The sequence below is a fragment of the Oncorhynchus mykiss genome, chromosome 17 (genome assembly GCF_057628025.1).
Source record: "Oncorhynchus mykiss isolate SJ-2025 chromosome 17, ASM5762802v1, whole genome shotgun sequence".
Classification (NCBI taxonomy): Eukaryota; Metazoa; Chordata; class Actinopteri; order Salmoniformes; family Salmonidae; genus Oncorhynchus; species Oncorhynchus mykiss.
The window spans coordinates 75,291,308-75,311,252 of NC_143038.1; the positions used below are offsets into that span (position 1 = coordinate 75,291,308).

At 42.4% G+C, this 19,945-nt stretch overlaps 1 pseudogene; it reads left to right on the top strand.

Moving 5' to 3' along the window:
- Positions 1-12,285: 12,285 nt before the first annotated feature.
- LOC149976503 (uncharacterized) lies at positions 12,286-18,865 on the top strand (annotated as a pseudogene).
- Positions 18,866-19,945: the final 1,080 nt, after the last annotated feature.

A 19,945-nucleotide genomic window follows, 5' to 3' on the forward strand; every position in this document is an offset into this window, starting at 1 on the left:
TTTTCAAGAGCGTCTGTAGACATTTTAATAGTTGTAGTTATTTTTGTAAGTAAATCAGATCACGTTATTTATTTTATCATTATTTTACATTATGAAGCTTACCGTAGTTCCCCAGAACAGTTGAGAACAGTCACGTATTTGTAAAGAGCACAATGGGAGAAAGCAGGACCAGGTGAGTCCCGCTGTGTATTGACAAGTGTCACGTTTTTATATTGAAAGTCAAGTGTTTTATTGCTACAATAGATTGATCAGGGACTTGCAAATATAGTTTTCATTCATAGAAAATACATTAGTGCAACACATTCCGCAAGAAAACAGCTTAATTTTCATGAACATAAGTGGAATGCTATTTGGCTGGCAGCCACACGACTTAATGAGCTTACAATGAAAAAGCAAGGTCCTTTTCTTTTGTTCATATCTCTAATGTTTATCATAGGAAGAATGTTGCCGGCTACATTTATTCACATTTTGCTTAAAGTTAATATGTGTGTGAGTTTAATAAAAGTGCTACTAAAGTACAAAACGTGGCATGTATCAAATCAATTCACATTACATTGGTCACGTACACATGGTTAGCAGATGTTAATGCGAGACGCTTGTGCCTCTAATTCCGACCGTGCATTAATATCTAACAAGTAATCTCACAATTTCACAACTACCTTGTACACACACAAGTGTAAAGGGATGAATTAGAATATGTACATATAAATATATGGATGAGCAATGGCGTGCGGCATAGGCAAGATGCAGTAGATGGTATAGAGTACAGTATATACATATGAGATGAGTAATGCAGGGTATGCAAACATTATTCATGTGGTGATATTTAAAGTGACTAGTGATACGTTTATTACTGGTACTGTACTGTTCAACAGTAGATATACTAAGAATGGTACAGTACTGTTCAGCAGTAGATATACTAAGAATGGTACTGTACTGTTCAACAGTAGATATACTAAGAATGGTACAGTACTGTTCAACAGTAGATATACTAAGAATGGTACAGTACTGTTCAACAGTAGATATACTAAGAATGGTACAGTACTGTTCAACAGTAGATATACTAAGACTGGTACAGTACTGTTCAACAGTAGATATACTAAGACTGGTACAGTACTGTTCAGCAGTAGATATACTAAGAATGGTACAGTACTGTTCAACAGTAGATATACTAAGACTGGTACAGTACTGTTCAACAGTAGATATACTAAGAATGGTACTGTACTGTTCAGCAGTAGATATACTAAGAATGGTACTGTACTGTTCAGCAGTAGATATACTAAGAATGGTACTGTACTGTTCAGCAGTAGATATACTAAGAATGGTACAGTACTGTTCAGCAGTAGATATACTAAGAATGGTACTGTACTGTTCAGCAGTAGATATACTAAGAATGGTACTGTACTGTTCAGCAGTAGATATACTAAGAATGGTACTGTACTGTTCAGCAGTAGATATACTAAGAATGGTACTGTACTGTTCAGCAGTAGATATACTAAGAATGGTACAGTACTGTTCAGCAGTAGATATACTAAGAATGGTACTGTACTGTTCAGCAGTAGATATACTAAGAATGGTACTGTACTGTTCAGCAGTAGATATACTAAGAATGGTACAGTACTGTTCAGCAGTAGATATACTAAGAATGGTACAGTACTGTTCAGCAGTAGATATACTAAGAATGGTACAGTACTGTTCAGCAGTAGATATACTAAGAATGGTACTGTACTGTTCAGCAGTAGATATACTAAGAATGGTACTGTACTGTTCAGCAGTAGATATACTAAGAATGGTACTGTACTGTTCAGCAGTAGATATACTAAGAATGGCACTGTACTGTTCAGCAGTAGATATACTAAGAATGGTACTGTACTGTTCAGCAGTAGATATACTAAGAATGGTACTGTACTGTTCAGCAGTAGATATACTAAGAATGGTACAGTACTGTTCAGCAGTAGATATACTAAGAATGGCACTGTACACCAGGAGATATATCACTGAGCTATGTCAAGAATCCAGTATATAAATAAATACTGTATATGGTGTGTATAAACAGAGCAACTAAATACAATGTACATCAGTAGAAATGTTAGAATGGAAGAAATTACAACAAGAAGCATTATAGATCTCCGTTTTACAAAACACAGCAAGATATTTATTTAGATATTTAGATATTTATTTATGCATTTCATAATTTTTTTCTGCGTGAGAGAGATTAGTTATTTGTACAGCTGCCACGGTTATCTTGATTTTCTCCCCCTCCCCCTCTCCGTTCTCGGCTGGTCTTCTCCTCCCCCCTCTTCTCTGAGCAGAGCAGCCAGGCCCGTTGCCCTAGCGACTTCAGACTCCACACAGAAGCAGCATGTAGACAGCATGCTGCTAGTGAGCCAGTATTGTTCTTCCTTCAGACAAGCATCAAAACTGTGTTCATTTTCACTATGTTTCTTGGCTTGTAAATGTCCAAACTCCCCAGAACAGCAATCCGGTAGCTCCTTCTATTATATGCATGCTTTTATGACCTGGATTGTCTTTGCAATTCGTTTATTTTCGTTTCCGCTCGTTAGCGTATTTAGCTAGCAGCCTCCATTGAAATTTGCTAATTGTGCTATTGTGCTAATGTTGTTAGCATTCTGGTAATAGGGCTTTTGGTTGGGGGTGTGTGTGGGGGAGGGTGCCCCCTTGTGTACTAAACCAGTAATACTGTAAATCCTGGGGTGTGGAAGGGAAAGGTAGACCGTATGAACGTCTGGATACAGTCGAACCATGTTGCTCATATTTTCCCTAGAAGCAATGGCTTGACTTACTTCTGATATTACCCTAAATAAGGTTTGGTGTGGTATGGCTATTAGCCTGTTATACTGCAGGCCTATGGTATGAAGACAGCATGCACCGGTGCTCCAAACGGACTATTACAACACACTACACACACTACACACACTATACACGCTATACACGCTATACACGCTATACACACAGCATCCCTCAGCCTCTCTTTCTCTCCCTAAGTCTCTGAAGCAAAGGGGACAGTCAGGCGTAGACGGATCCGCTTTCATTGCAGGGTGTTGCCTTTGCTCGGGGTAGGGCTGCTGCGTTGGCTCATAGCCACGAGACTCCAGAGCTGAACGATTACATAGATAGATCTAAGCGGACGCCAGCCAGGCTAAGCACCAGACTGGGTGGGATAATACACTGATTCCTTTTGGTATGTGTCCTAAATGGCACCCTATTCCTTTTATAGTGCACTACTTTTGACCAGAGCCCTATGGGGGTGCACTATAAAGTAGGGCACTAGGAAGGGAATAGGGTGTCATTAAGGAAAACAGCCCTTACCGAGAAGCACTGAGTACTCTCCTGTCCATATTCTACATACATTACAAGTCATTTACAGCCAATCCCCAGATGTAATATAAAGCACTGATTCGTCAGGCTGGTCTGGTCTGCAGGTAAAGGTTATCCGGTGCCCGAGGCTCAGATCCACTAAGGGTGTGTGTGTGTGTGTGTGTGTGTGTGTGTGTGTGCGCGCGTGTGTGTGTGTGTGTGTGTGTGTGTGTGTGTGTGTGTGTGTGTGTGTGTGTGTGTGTGTGTGTGTGTGTGTGTGTGTGTGTGTGTGTGTGTGTGTGAACCATTCACCTTCTCCACCGCTGTTTGTGCTGAGGTCCGACAACAAGGATAACACATCTGCTGGTATTACCCTAACCAGATGTTGTTTGTGCTGAGGTCCGACAACAAGGACAACACATCTGCTGGTATTACCCTAACCAGATGTTGTTTGTGCTGAGGTACAACAACAAGGAGAACACATCTGCTGGCATTACCCTAACCAGATGTTGTTTCTGCTGAGGTCCCGACAACAAGGAGAACACATCTGCTGGTATTACCCTAACCAGATGTTGTTTCTGCTGAGGTCCCGACAACAAGGAGAACACATCTGCTGGTATTACCCTAACCAGATGTTGTTTCTGCTGAGGTCCCGACAACAAGGAGAACACATCTGCTGGTATTACCCTAACCAGATGTTGTTTCTGCTGAGGTCCCGACAACAAGGAGAACACATCTGCTGGTATTACCCTAACCAGATGTTGTTTCTGCTGAGGTCCCGACAACAAGGAGAACACATCTGCTGGTATTACCCTAACCAGATGTTGTTTCTGCTGAGGTCCCGACAACAAGGAGAACACATCTGCTGGTATCACCCTAACCAGATGTTGTTTCTGCTGAGGTCCCGACAACAAGGAGAACACATCTGCTGGTATCACCCTAACCAGATGTTGTTTCTGCTGAGGTCCCGACAACAAGGAGAACACATCTGCTGGTATTACCCTAACCAGATGTTGTTTCTGCTGAGGTCCCGACAACAAGGAGAACACATCTGCTGGTATCACCCTAACCAGATGTTGTTTCTGCTGAGGTCCCGACAACAAGGAGAACACATCTGCTGGTATTACCCTAACCAGATGTTGTTTGTGCTGAGGTCCCGACAACAAGGAGAACACATCTGCTGGTATTACCCTAACCAGATGTTGTTTGTGCTGAGGTCCCGACAACAAGGAGAACACATCTGCTGGTATTACCCTAACCAGATGTTGTTTGTGCTGACGTCCGACAACAAGGAGAACACATCTGCTGGTATTACCCTAACCAGATGTTGTTTCTGCTGAGGTACAACAACAAGGAGAACACATCTGCTGGTATTACCCTAACCAGATGTTGTTTGTGCTGAGGTCCCGACAACAAGGAGAACACATCTGCTGGTATCACCCTAACCAGATGTTGTTTCTGCTGAGGTCCCGACAACAAGGAGAACACATCTGCTGGTATTACCCTAACCAGATGTTGTTTCTGCTGAGGTCCCGACAACAAGGAGAACACATCTGCTGGTATTACCCTAACCAGATGTTGTTTCTGCTGAGGTCCCGACAACAAGGAGAACACATCTGCTGGTATCACCCTAACCAGATGTTGTTTCTGCTGAGGTCCCGACAACAAGGAGAAGACATCTGCTGGTATTACCCTAACCAGATGTTGTTTCTGCTGAGGTCCCGACAACAAGGAGAACACATCTGCTGGTATTACCCTAACCAGATGTTGTTTCTGCTGAGGTCCCGACAACAAGGAGAACACATCTGCTGGTATTACCCTAACCAGATGTTGTTTCTGCTGAGGTCCCGACAACAAGGAGAACACATCTGCTGGTATCACCCTAACCAGATGTTGTTTCTGCTGAGGTCCCGACAACAAGGAGAACACATCTGCTGGTATCACCCTAACCAGATGGACTGGCTTCTCACCTCAACACTTTAGTATGCATCGATATTTCTAATGCATATTCATGGTCACTGACTCAAAAGGTCGCAAGAAGAAATGTGTTATCGGCTGTGCACTAAATGCTACCCTCTTCCCACTACCTTTTTTTTAAGTCTCTGGTCAAAAGTAGTGTACTATATAGGGAATAGGGTGTCGGTTCGGGACGCAGGAGTCATTTTTCTGGCAGTGAATTAGTCATAAAAATACAATTTGGAGACAAATGCTTCAAGTACATAGAGTAGCTTTCAGAGTGTGATGTTCTGAACAACACATTGTTATTGGAACAGAAAGGTTTACAGATGGTTTACAGATGGAGAGTTAGGGGGTTCCTACAGCAAGGCTTACAAATGGATTAGTTAGGGGGTTCCTACGGGAAAGATTTACAGATGGAGAGTTAGGGGGTTCCTACGGAAAGGTTTACAGATGGACAGTTAGGGGGTTCCTACAGAAAGGTTTACAAATGGATTAGTTAGGGGGTTCCTACAGAAAGGTTTACAAATGGATTAGTTAGGGGGTTCCTACAGAAAGGTTTACAAATGGATTAGTTAGGGGGTTCCTACAGAAAGGTTTACAGATGGATTAGTTAGGGGGTTCCTACAGAAATGTTTACAGATGGTTTAGTTAGGGGGTTCCTACGGAGAGGTTTACAGATGGTTTAGTTAGGGGGTTCCTACGGAGAGGTTTACAAATGGATTAGTTAGGGGGTTCCTATGGAAATGTTTACAGATGGATTAGTTAAGGGGTTCCTACAGAAAGGTTTACAGATGAAGGGTTATGGGGTTCCTACGGAAAGGTTTACAGATGGTTTACAGATGGTTTAGTTAGGGGGTTCCTACAGAAAGGTTTACAGATGGAGAGTCAGGGGGTTCCTACAGAAAGGATTACAGATGGAGAGTTAGGGGGTTCCTACGGAAAGGTTTACAGATGGTTTAGTTAGGGGGTTCCTATAGTGCCCTACTTTTTTACAGATGGAGAGTTAGGGGGTTCCTACAGCAAGGTTTACAGATGGATTAGTTAGGGGGTTCCTACAGAAAGGTTTACAGATGGATTAGTTAGGGGGTTCCTACAGAAAGGTTTACAGATGGTACCAGAATGCTTTACCGTAGGGATGGTGCCAGGTTTCCTCCAAACATGACGCTTGACATTCAGGCCAAAGAGTTCATTCAGAATCTTGTTTAGGTGCCTTTTGGAGAACTCCAAGCGGGCTGTCATGTGCCTTTTACTTTCGGAGTGGCTTCCATCTGGTCACTCTACCAGAAAGTGCTGCAGAGATGGTTGTCTTTCTGGAAGGTTCTCCCATCTCCACAGACGTCTTGACTGTGTGCTTAGAGTTGTTGTCCTGTTGGAAGGTGAACCTTTGCCCCAGTCTTAGGTCCTGAGCACTCTGGAGCAGCTTTTCATCAATGATCTCTCTGTTTTTTGCTCAGTTCATCTTTCACTCGATCCTGACTAGTCTCCCAGTCCCTGCCACCGAAAAACATCCCCACAGAATGATGCTGCCACCACCACGCTTCACCATAGGTATTGTGCCTGGTTTCCTCTAGACGTAATGCTTGGCATTCAGGCCAAATAATTCAATCTTGGTTTCATCAGACCAGAGAATCTTTTTTCTCATGGTCTGAGTACTTTAGGTGCCTTTTGGAGAACGCCAAGTGGGCTGTCATGTGGCTTCCATCTGGCCACTCTACCATAAGGCCTGATTGGTGGAATGCTGGAAGGTTCTCCCATCTCCACAGAGAATCTCTGGAGGTTTGTCAGAGTTACCATTGGGTTCCTGGTCACCTCCCTGACCCTTCTCCCCCCATTGCTCAATTTAGCCGTGTGGCCAGCTCTAGGAAGAGTCTTGGTGGTTTCAAACTTCTTCCATTTAAGAATGATGGAGGTCACTGTGTTCTTGTCTGCTAGCTAGATACTTTCCGGCTAGCTAGCATTTGCTGTAAAGTCACCGAATTAATGTGATATAAAGTATGTAATACAACTCAACTGTAAACTAATTTAAATGACAATAAAAGGTTAATTAAGTTACTTGTTTTCCGCTGTCCAGTGGAACCACAAGTGGTCAGTTGATTCGCGAACTCATCACATGATCAGCATCTCATCCGCAACACACAAAAAAATGACTTCCGGGTCATAGAATTTCTAAAATTGTCAAAATAAAAGTCCACCCCCACGTAATAGTAGAAAAGCGTCAATAAAATGTTGATTGATGAAATATGAAAAATAGTTGTCTAAACATTATCAAAGATTCACATCTGTGTTAAATGTGAGTTTTAAAACATGTTCCAAGGTCATATTAATGCCCACAATGCAAATCACTGTTTACGGAATTTAAGTTCAAATTGCTCTCCTGTGAAGTAGTGACCAGCGACATACACCTAGTATTCTGAAACAAGTCACATATTTGGTTGTTTTTCTATAAAAAACGGGGAAAACCAGCAACATTTGGAAAATCCAAAACCTGGAAAAACAAAACCAAATTTGTTTGGAAGAAAAAAACATCAGAAAAATGTATTTTAAAAAGGCCGTACCAATGTTTTTTGTTTTGTTTGACCGCACGTTAGAGTGTGTCCTCCTGCAGCACAGCATTGTGGGGGACGGTTGAGGTCAGGTCCAATATTGACTATACACACAGAAGGGAAAGAGTAATATATAATAATATATACCATTTAGACATTTAGACTCCTATCCAAAGCAACTTAGTCATGCGTGAATACATTTTTATTTATGGGTGATCCCGGGAATCAAACCCACTATCCTTGCATTGCAATGCTCTACCAAGATGCATGACAGGGTTGTAAATGGGTTATAAACTCTCAATTTAAAATGATTTACAAGGCCTTTATTAAGCACAGGTTTATGTCACATTTGACATCGATGGTTATGTCACACCGTTACGCCACATTTATGAACCCTTTATAAAGCGTGACATACAGTTATAGATGATTTGTAACACGTTCACGGGGTGTTTACGAAGGCTTTATAAGCTGTACTTAATTTAAAGCAGGACAGAAAGTGAGTCATAGGAAGATACGTAGAGCCGGGTTCCCAGACACAGATTCATCTTAGTGGCTAGACTGTAATGAATGCCTAATGGAGATTCTCAATTGAAATTGCTGGCAACTGCTTAGTGCAGGACTAGGCTAATTCAGAGTCCGAGAAGCAGCCCTAAAAGCATTATTCTAATACATTTACAAACTAAATAAATGAATTAATTTATGTTTCCCTATAACACCAGCGGATCGTTAGGTCCTAGTATAGCATATAGATATAGAATGGTTTATATTTAATGGTTTTCCTCCCCTCCTCACACAGTACATGTATCCCACTACACACCTCCAACCACCTTCTGCTCTCTTCAGTCTTGCTGTCTATAGGGGTCAGAGTGTTTCTCTTCAGTCTTGTTGTCTATAGGGGTCAGAGTGTTTCTCGTTAGTCTTGTTGTCTATAGGGGTCAGAGTGTTTCTCTTCAGTCTTGCTGTCTATAGGGGTCAGAGTGTTTCTCGTTAGTCTTGTTGTCTATAGGGGTCAGAGTGTTTTTCGTTAGTCTTGTTGTCTATAGGGGTCAGAGTGTTTCTCTTCAGTCTTGTTGTCTATAGGGGTCAGAGTGTTTCTCTTAAGTCTCGCTGTCTATAGGGGTCAGAGTTTTTCTCGTTAGTCTTGTTGTCTATAGGGGTCAGACTGTTTCTCTTCAGTCTTGTTGTCTATAGGGGTCAGAGTGTATCTCTTCAGTCTTGTTGTCTATAGGGTTCAGATTGTTTCTCTTCAGTCTTGTTGTCTATAGGGGTCAGAGTGTTTCTCTTCAGTCTTGTTGTCTATAGGGGTCAGAGTGTTTCTCTTCAGTCTTGTTGTCTATAGGGGTCAGTGTTTCTCACCACATAGAGTATACATTACATACATGCATACATTAACAGCAATATCTACTGCCTCTTATACAGGTCTCCCATCCTCTCCTCCACTCCCTTCTCCCCTTCCTCTCCCCTCCTCTCCCTCCTCCTCTCCCCTCCTTCTCTCCCTCTCATTATTCATGTTCTCTGCTCCCTCCCTCCCTCCCTCCCTCCCTCCCTCCCTCTCTCTCTCAGCTTGAGCTCTGGTTGAACGACAAGAGCCTAACGAAATAAGCATCGAATCTCAATTTGAAGGTGACGACCTACACGCCGAAGGATGAATTTTGACTATACCAGCCAGAATATAGCATGAGCTTAAAGTATGGCTACTTGGTATGAACATTGAACTCTTATTCACTAAAGAACTGTTACCCCCTCCACCCGCTAAACGTGGGCTGGGAGAGGACGGACAGAATATCCATTCTACCACGCTCCAGTTCACCACTAGACAGTCTTCAGCAGACCAGAGATCCTTGCTGGACCACTCCGCCTTCTATCTACCACCAACCTATTGAAGCGCAGCTCAGAGTAAGTATTAATTGCATTTTCCTTTTTCAATTGGGCGGTTATTTAGAATGAATAAGATACTGTATTTACGATAGCATAGCTTATCCCTTTGTTCCTCAGTCTTCCCGCTCTTTCACTCAAAACCCAACCCCCTTTCTTTGTGTAACCAGCTGTCATATCTGTTCCGTCCGCTAGGGATGTTTTCCTTTATGACATCATTTGTAATCAATGTATGATCCATTCTGTGTAGATGTAATTCTGTGTGATTATTTAGGTATTTAGTAAATAAATCATTTAACCAAATGTTGTATTGCTGATTCAACTTGTTAGCCAGGGTTCGTGAAGATAAGCAAGAATTTACAACTTTCCGATGAGACTAAACAAGGTGACGATTAAATATTGACTGCTCTTGATGCAAAGGATTACCAGGTCTTTAAGAGTTTTTTCGTAACATAACAGCTCTATAAATATTATTTTGTGGTGCCCCGACTCTCTAGTTAATTACATTTACATGATTAGCTTAATCACGTAACATTATTTACAGGGAAATGATTTTATAGAATAGCATGTAATATGACTTAATCCGGCATAGCCAAAGACACGACACTGTGTTAGACAGGCTACGAGAGGTCTCGTTGTCTGTCACTGTGTTGGACAGGCTACGAGAGGTCTCCCTGTCTGTCACTGTGTTGGACAGGCTACGAGAGGTCTCGCTGTCTGTCACTGTGTTGGACAGGCTACGAGAGGTCTCCCTGTCTGTCACTGTGTTGGACAGGCTACGAAAGGTCTCCCTATCGGTCACTGTGTTGGACAGGCTACGAGAGGTCTCCCTATCGGTCACTGTGTTGGACAGGCTACGAGAGGTCTCCCTGTCGGTCACTGTGTTGGACAGGCTACGAGAGGTCTCCCTGTCGGTCACTGTGTTGGACAGGCTACGAGAGGTCTCCCTATTGGTCACTGTGTTGGACAGGCTACGAGAGGTCTCCCTATCGGTCACTGTGTTGGACAGGCTACGAGAGGTCTCCCTGTCGGTCACTGTGTTGGACAGGCTACGAGAGGTCTCCCTGTCGGTCACTGTGTTGGACAGGCTACGAGAGGTCTCCCTGTCTGTCACTGTGTTAGACAGGCTACGAGAGGTCTCCCTTTCTGTCACTGTGTTGGACAGGCTACGAGAGGTCTCCCTGTCTGTCACTGTGTTGGACAGGCTACGAGAGGTCTCCCTGTCTGTCACTGTGTTGGACAGGCTACGAGAGGTCTCCCTGTCTGTCACAGTGTTGGACAGGCTACGAGAGGTCTCCCTGTCTGTCACTGTGTTGGACAGGCTGCGAGAGGTCTCCCTGTTGGTCACTGTGTTGGACAGGCTACGAGAGGTCTCCCTGTCGGTCACTGTGTTGGACAGGCTACGAGAGGTCTCTCTTACATATTTAAAGAATGACTGTCAGGAATGCATTTGCATATTTCGTGTATATTCTTCTAAATACTGGACGCGACTGTGGATTGTTAACGATATGTACAAGATGGCAGTACTGATATAAAAACAACTAAATAGCAATTAGAATGTGAACAGTCCGTCTGTTGGTTATTCAATATTCAGGACATATGTTATTATCCTGATTCTGTATCTGTCCAGCTGTGATCTGCCAACGATGCCTCTCTACCCGACAAATTAAGTAAATTTTATGCACACTTCGACAATAATAACATCATGCTGTGCGTGAGGGCCACCCCCCCACCGAACCAGTGATCTCGCGCTCCGAGGCTGACATCAGTAAGGTCTTTAATCAGGTCAACACTCACAAGGCCACTCAGAACAGCAGGCAGGGCATATTCACAATCATTTTTTTAACCTCTCCTTATTAATTGGCCCAGTCTGTAATCCCCACGTCTTAAATTGACCACCATTCATTCCTGTTCCCATGAACTCTAAGGCTTAATGCCACAATAATTACCGCCCTGTATCACTCACATCTGTAATCATGAAGTGATTTGAGAGGCTGGTAATGGCACACATCAACTCCATCATCCCAGACACCCTAGACCCACTCCAATTTGCATACCGCACCAACAGATCCACAGATGCCGCAATGTCAATTGCTCTCCACACTGCCCTCATCCAAGAGGAATACCTACAGTAGCTCTGAATCCACGATATGACAGAGGTTGAAAAGCCATAGCACTTAAGTGTTTTTTCCAACAACAGGTTATAGTCAACAATATCAACAATATCAAAGGCTGCACTGAAATCTAGCAGTACATCTCCCAAAATCTTCTTATTATCAATTTCTTTCAACCAATCATCAGTCATTTGTGTCAGTGCAGTACATGTTGAGTGCCCTTCTCTATAAGCATGCTGAAAGTCTACTGTTAATTTGTTTGGTCAAACAGTTTTCTAAGAGCTGGCAGCAAGCTGATTGGTCTGCTGTTAGAACCAGTAAAGGCCGCTTTACCACTCGTGGGTAGCGGAATGACTTTGGCTTCCCTCCAGGCCCGAGGACAATGACTTTCCTCTAGGCTCAGATTAAAATTATGACAGATAGGAGTGGCTATAGAGTCAGTTACCATCCTCAGTAGCTTTCCATCTTGGTTGTCAATGTCAGGAGGTTTGTCATTATTGATCGATAACCATTTTTCCACCTCTCCCACACTAACTTTACAAAATTCAAACTTGCACTGCTTTTATTTCATTTTTTCATTTTTTTTTATGCATGAATACACTCACGCTCACTGTTTTTGTCGTGGGCATTTCCTGCCTACGTTTGCTCACTTTGCCAATGAAACAATCGTTAAAATAATTGACAGCATCAAATGGTTTTGTGATGAATGAGCCATCTGATTCGATGACAGATGGAGTTGAATTTGTCTTTCTGCCCATAATTTCATTTGAAGTACTCCAAAGTGTTTTTCCACCTTGATATCATTGATCTTGGCTTCACAATACAGTTTCTTCTCATAGTTGAGTTTAGTCACATCATTACTCAATTTGCAGTAAGTCAGTCAGTCAGATGTGCAGCCAGACTTATTAGCCACTTCCTGTTGCCCCCATCTCTTTCAACCATACAGTTCTTCAATTCCTCATCAATCCATGGAGCCTTAACAGTTCTAACAGTCAGTTACTTTACAGGTTAATGTTTATCAATAATTGGAAGAAGCAATTTCATAAAGTCATCAAGTGCAGCGTCTGGATGCTCCTCATTAATCACATCAGATCAAACAAATATGTTTAACATCGTCCACATAAGAGTCACAGCAAAATCTTTTGTATGATCTCTTATACACTATTTTAGGCCCTGCTGTTGGGACTTTGGCTTTCCTGGATATAGCCACTATATTGTGATGCATTGCATCCAATGGGTCAGATACAGCTTTAGAACTAAGTTCTACAGTATTAGTAAACATGTGATCGATACATGTGGATGATCTTGTTGCTGTAGTGTTTGTAAACACCCTGGTAGGTTGATTAATAACCTGAACCAGATTGCAGACACTGGTTACAGTGAGAAGTTTCCTCTTGAGCAGTTAGCTTGATGAAAACCAGTCAATTATCAGGTCCACAAGAAAGTAGACCTCTGTTTACATCACACACACTATCAAGCATTTCACACGTATTATTTAGATACAGACGGTTAGCACTTGGTGGTCTATAGCAACACCCCAAAAGAAAAGGCTTTAGATGTGCCAAGGGAACCTGCAACCACAACACTTCAATAACACTTGACATAAGATCTTATCTAAGCATTACAGGGATATGGCTCTGAATATATACAGCAACACCTCCCCCAATAGCATTTCTGTCTCTTCTACACAGTAAAAACTGGAGAGTGTTTTTTCTGGAGTTAAAATTATTTTCCTCTCAAGTAGTGAAATGAAATCAATAACAAGTTATATTTATACTTATAAGTTATAAGTAATAGTAATTACAGTGTCTTGCGAAAGTATTCGGCCCCCTTGAACTTTGCGACCTTTTGCCACATTTCAGGCTTCAAACATAAAGATATAAAACTGTATTTTTTGGTGAAGAATCAACAACAAGTGGGACACAATCATGAAGTGGAACGACATTTATTGGATATTTCAAACTTTTTTAACAAATCAAAAACTGAAAAATTGTGCGTGATTGATTGATCTGGTGTATTGCTATAATACTCAGACTGTTGTTATAATAATTCAGTACGTGGCTGTAGTTGACAGGCTGTAGACTGCCTATAATTGGAATTGACGTGGAAAGGAGCACTAAGTCAGTTTTGGGGTTACGATGTTCACGTAAAGATGACCTCTTGATTTCTGTCTTCTGTTCTGGTTTTTCTCCCCCCAAAAAAATACACAACACATTTAACCAATAAGGTTGTGCAAACTTATTTTGTCTTCACAGTTGCCAACAAATTTGACATTCCAACCTTGGACTTAAAAGTCTATGATGAATCAAAGACTGAAGTTGTTTGAGTTTTTTCTAAAGAAACAATACCTTGGTGTGCTGGAGATTCGTTTTCCCCAAGAACCAAATCCTGATGGTGAGTTGCTTATTAGCTTAGAACGTGACATTCATCCATACAGTCCTGGCTAGCCATGTTGTTCTGAATTTAAGTGAGACAAGCAGATATATCTGCTGATTTCTTTTTCTCGTTTTGATATTTTAAAATGATCTTTGTTTTTGCGCTCACCTCTCTCACCCCTTTTAGAACGGTAGTGGGGTCTAATCAATTCAAAATGTTACATTTTTGCATTCCGCTTGTCATTAACAAAAGTCCTCTAATCATAATAATGGATGTTTACACCTAAATGTGTTATAATTGCAGTGTTAATCACACCAGTTAACATGATTGCTAGATACGTTGAGCTCCTCTGCAAACAGCTCCTTGTCAAAATGCAGTGGAGACAAGGAGGGGGACTTCGATGGCACCATTATCTTGCAGCAGAGTTCTGCTACAAGAAAGACAGCTGAGGATAATTGTCTCTCATGTAAGTACTGCACATTTCCAGTTTAAACAAATGCCAAACTTGAAGATACAGTGATAAATTACATAAATAAATGACATCAACTATTTCATTGCTGTTTTAAAAGTGTTAGTGTGTTCCTTTTTTAAATTACTCCAACTTAGATGATTGAAGACTTTCTGCAGAACAAACCTGGAGGAGAGAGGAGAGAGGATCATCAATGAGTATGTTCGGACAAAAAGCCTAACAGACAGCAGAAGACGCGATATGGTCAAGATATTGGTTGCACAAATGACAAGTGAACATTGGTATATGTCATATACTCATTACATACCTTACCACCTAACACAATTTTTAGCATCAATACTTTTGTTTGGATCTCAGGTGCTTTCCACCTGGCTACTCCGACCACGGTCAACAGCCCTGCACCCCTCACTGCAACTTGCAAAACCCTCCTCCATTTCTCCTTCAGCTAAATCCAAATAGCTGATGTTCTAAAAGAGGTGCAAAATCTGGACTCCTACAAATCAGCAGGGCTATACAATCTGGACCCTCTCTTCCTAAAATGACACGCCAATATTGTTGCAACCCCTAAGACTAGCTTGGTGAACATCGCTTTCGTATCGTCTGAGATCCCCAAAGATTGGAAAGCTGCCACAGTCATCCCCCTCTTCAAAGGGGGAAACACTCTAAGCATCTCCAATCCAAAATTAAATCTAGAACTGGCTTCCTATTTCACAACAAAGCATCCTTCACTCATGCTGCCAAACATACCCTAAAACTGACAATCCTACTGATCCTTGACTTTGGCGACGTCATCTACAAAATAGCCTCCAACACTCTACTCAGCAGATTGCATCCAATCTATCACAGTGCCATTCATTTTGTCATCCAAGCCCCTTATACTACCCAAAACTGCGACCTATATGCTCTCGCTGGCTGGCCCTCGCTTCATACTCGTCGCCAAACCCACTGGCTACAGGTCAACTATAAGTCGTTGCTAGGTAAAGCCCCACCTTATCTCAGCTCACTGGTCACCATAGCACCACCCACTTGCAACACGCGCTCCAGTAGGTATATTTCACTGTTCACCCCCAAAGCCAATTCCTCCTTTGGCCACCTTTCCTTCCAATTCTCTGCTGCCAATGACAGGAATGAACTGCAAAAATCACTGAAGCTGGACACTCCTCTCCATCACTAGCTTTAAGCAGCAGCTGTCAGAGCAGTTCACATATCACAGCAGCTGTACATAGCCCATGTGACTATATGTTTGTTTATTCCATGTGTAACTCTGTGTTGTTGTTTGTGTCACACTGCTTTGCTTTATCTTGGCCAGGTCGCAATTGTAAATGAGAACTTGTTCTCAACTGGCCTACCTGGTTAAATAAAGGTGAAATAAATGAAAACAGTAAAGTATGTGTGTGTTTCAAGGACAAGTCCTTCAAGGCGTGGTAAAGAGGACTATGCCTCATTGCCTTGTTCCCATGCCTGGCCATTCCTAGGAGCAAGTTTGGTTATGTATGTAAGTACATTAAAAACCTTTTTAACTCTCTCTGTGTCACGCCCTGACCTTAGAGAGCTTTTTATGTCTCTATTTTGATTTGGTCAGGATGTGATATGGGTGGGCATTCTATGTTCATTTTTCTATGTTTTTTTTTTTAGGGCCGGGTATAGTTCTCAATCAGGAACAGCTGTCTATTGTTGTCTCTGATTGGGAACCACACTTAGGTAGCCTTTTAAATCACATTTGATTTGTGACATACACATGGTTATCAGATGTTAATGGTCACATACACATGGTTAGCAGATGTTAATGCGAGTGTAGCGAAATGCTTGTGCTTCTAGTTCCGACAATGCAGTAATAACCAACAATTAATCTAGCTAACAATTCCAAAACTACTACCTTATAGACACAAGTGTAAGGGGATAATGAATAAAGAATATGTACATAAAGATATGTGAATGAGTGATGGTACAGAGCGGCATAGGCAAGATGCAGTAGATGGAATTGAGTACAGTATATACATAAGAGATGAGTATGTAAACAAAGTGGCATAGTTAAAGTGGCTAGTGATACATGTATTACATAAAGATGCAGTAGATGATATAGAGTACAGCATATACGTATACATATGAGATGAATAATGTAGGGTATATAAACATTATATTAGGTAGCATTGTTTAAAGTGGCTAGTGATATACTTTACATCATTTCCCATCAATTCCCATTATTAAAGTGGCTGGAGTTGAGTCAGTGTGTTGGCAGAAGCCACTCAATGTTAGTGGTGGCTGTTTAACAGTCTGATGGCCTTGAGATAGAAGCTGTTTTTCAGTCTCTCGGTCCCAGCTTTGATGCACCTGTACTGACCTCGCCTGGATGATAGCGGGGTGAACAGGCAGTGGCTCGGGTGGTTGATGTCCTTGATGATCTTTATGGCCTCCCTGTGACATCGGGTGGTGTAGGTGTCCTGGAGGGCAGGTAGTTTGCCACCGGTGATGCGTTGTGCAGACCTCACTACCCTCTGGAGAGCCTTACGGTTGTGGGCGGAGCAGTTGCCGTACCAGGCGGTGATACAGCCCGACAGGATGCTCTCGATTGTGCATCTGTAGAAGTTTGTGAGTGCTTTTGGTGACAAGCCAAATTTCTTCAGCCTCCTGAGGTTGAAGAGGCGCTGCTGCGCCTTCTTCACGATGCTGTCTGTGTGGGTGGACCAATTCAGTTTGTCTGTGATGTGTACGCCGAGGTGTTCTGCACCTGACAGGACTGTGTCGGTTTCGTTTCTCGCTTTATTATTTTTTGTTCTAGTGTTCAGTTTTAAATAAAATCATCAACACTTACCACGCTGCGCTTTCCTTCTTCATGCAACGATGACACTTGGACTCTTACACCTTACAATTTTTTCCAGAATGTCAATATTTAAATTGTTGTTTTACTGTTGGGTGATGTTTTTATCGTTTGCTTTAGGAGCATTATTACGATACAGAATATGTATATTTAACATGGACACTGAAATGTGTTCAAAGGGAAGCATCGGAGGGACAACATGCGTCAGTCATTGAAGTGTAAGTGATTTTCATTGTGGTTAGTCTTTCATGACACATGACCAGACCAGAGAATAATTGTATGTGAACATCTGTATAAGCAAGTGTTTCTTAGTCTCTTACCCGTTTAGTATTTCTTAGTATTAATTCTGTTTCTGAGTCAAATAAATCCTACTTTTCATCTGACATATCTGCATGCCATCCTTGCAGAGTTTCCGAGTCTTTATTTTTTATATCTTATGACAATATTAATATGCTTGTATAGAGCAGACAAACCCTGTCACGACCGTCGTCATCATGGAAATGACCGGACCAAGGTGCAGCATGGTGAGCGTTCATTTCAACAAAACAAAGCATGAGGAGACGACCGTGACGCTGACTTTCGGCTATACAGGCCACTAACAAAGACAACTACCCACGACTCAGGTGGCAAAACAGGCTAGCTAAGTATGATTCCCAATCAGAGACAACGATACAGCTGTCCCTGATTGAGAACCATACCCGGCCAAAACATAGAAACAGAAAACATAGAATGCCCACCCCACATCACACCCTGACCTAACCAAATAGAGAAATAAAACGGCTCTAAGGCCAGGGCGTGACACACCCAGTAATCTGTAAAAGTTTCACCGTGTTACAGGTGGTCCAAAAGCTGATAGAGAGGAAAACTGTCCAACAACAGAAAGCCTGTGTTGTGAGGCCATTGCCCTGTTGAAGCATACAGCTGATGAAGAAATTGTAAAGGAGAAGATGAAGAAGACATTTCTCCTATCGCCAAAAAAGATGGTTCATGACCGAGTGAAGTCCTCTGACGTATTCACAGCGTTTGCAGGTTTCCTAGACATAGCAGGAATGGTATGTGGATCTATCACTGCCTTGCCTTGAAACTGTAAGGACAATTGTTTTTTTGTTCTACAACAGTCTGATTAGGACTGTGATATACTACATGACCATAATGCCACACCATGTTTACTGTTCTGTCTTGACTTATTCCATCTTGTCTGCAGATTGAGCAAGATTTTAGTGATACAACCTCTGCAAAGCTCCTGGAGAAGTGGCCTACTCTCTACAAGCAGAAAGTCATTGACCAAAGCCTTGGCCTCAAACAGACAGGCGACCTGCAAAACCTGGTTCAAAATGCTGAATCCACAACAGAAGTGGAAAATGGTTATGCTGGAATAAAAGTATTGTACTAAAGGAGCATTGTTTTTTGAAAGCAAAAGTGAAAATGCGTACTTTCAGGATGGGACAGTGACATGTCCTCCATTTTGGTCCTTTTATCAAGGTGAGGTTACAGTTGCCTGTTCTGTTCCTAATCCTAATTTTTTATTTTTTTTACCCCGTTTTCTCCCCAATTTCATGGTATCCAATTGTTTAGTTGCTACTATGTTGTTTCATCGCTACAACTCCCGTACGGGCTGGGGAGAAAGTCCTCCGAAACACAACCCAACCAGGCCGCACTGCTTCTTGACACAGTGCGCATCCAACCCGGTAGCCAGCTGCACCAATGTGTAGCTGGCACCCAGCTCGCGCAACTGGCACCCACCACCGCGCAACTGGCACCCAGCTCGCCACAGGAGTTGCTGGTGCGCAATGAGACAAGGATATCCCTACTAGCCAACCCCTCCCTAACCCGGACAACGCTAGGGCAATTGTGCGTCGCCCCACAGACCTCCTGGTCGCGGCCGGTTACGACAGAGCCTGGGCGCGAACCCAGAGTCTCTGGTGGCACAGCTGGCGCTGCAGTACAGCGCCCTTAACCACTGCACCACCCGGGAGGCATCTAATAACTACTTTTAATAAGTTGGACAAATCATGGAAAGATCACGTGTAGCTGTAATTTACATTTTCACAAACTGTTTATGAACCGTGATTCATTTTAACACTAATTAAGTTTCTGTGTCGGACTGAGACCAGTATCCAGGGGCATCTGGAGAGCGTCACGGAAAGCCTAAAACCCTGTCTGCTTGCTGTGGGGTCCCAGAGAGAGTGGGATTCACAAGTACTTCATTGTGATTGACAAACATGCAATACCTTGTAAGTCACCAGACTCTCTTGCCTGTTTTGATCAGCTTTTCAAAGGTCGAAGGTCTTTGGTACCTCGTACAACCAGGATCTGGTAAGTGTGTCCAACTTCTTGCAAACCACAACTCATGAATGTTGATGTTGATACCACTAAGGTTAATCCTAGGATTGCGAGAAAAAAACATTTTTAAGTTGCAAGGGTTAAAACACTGCATATGACAACTTTTTCATATCATTCATCTATAATGTTG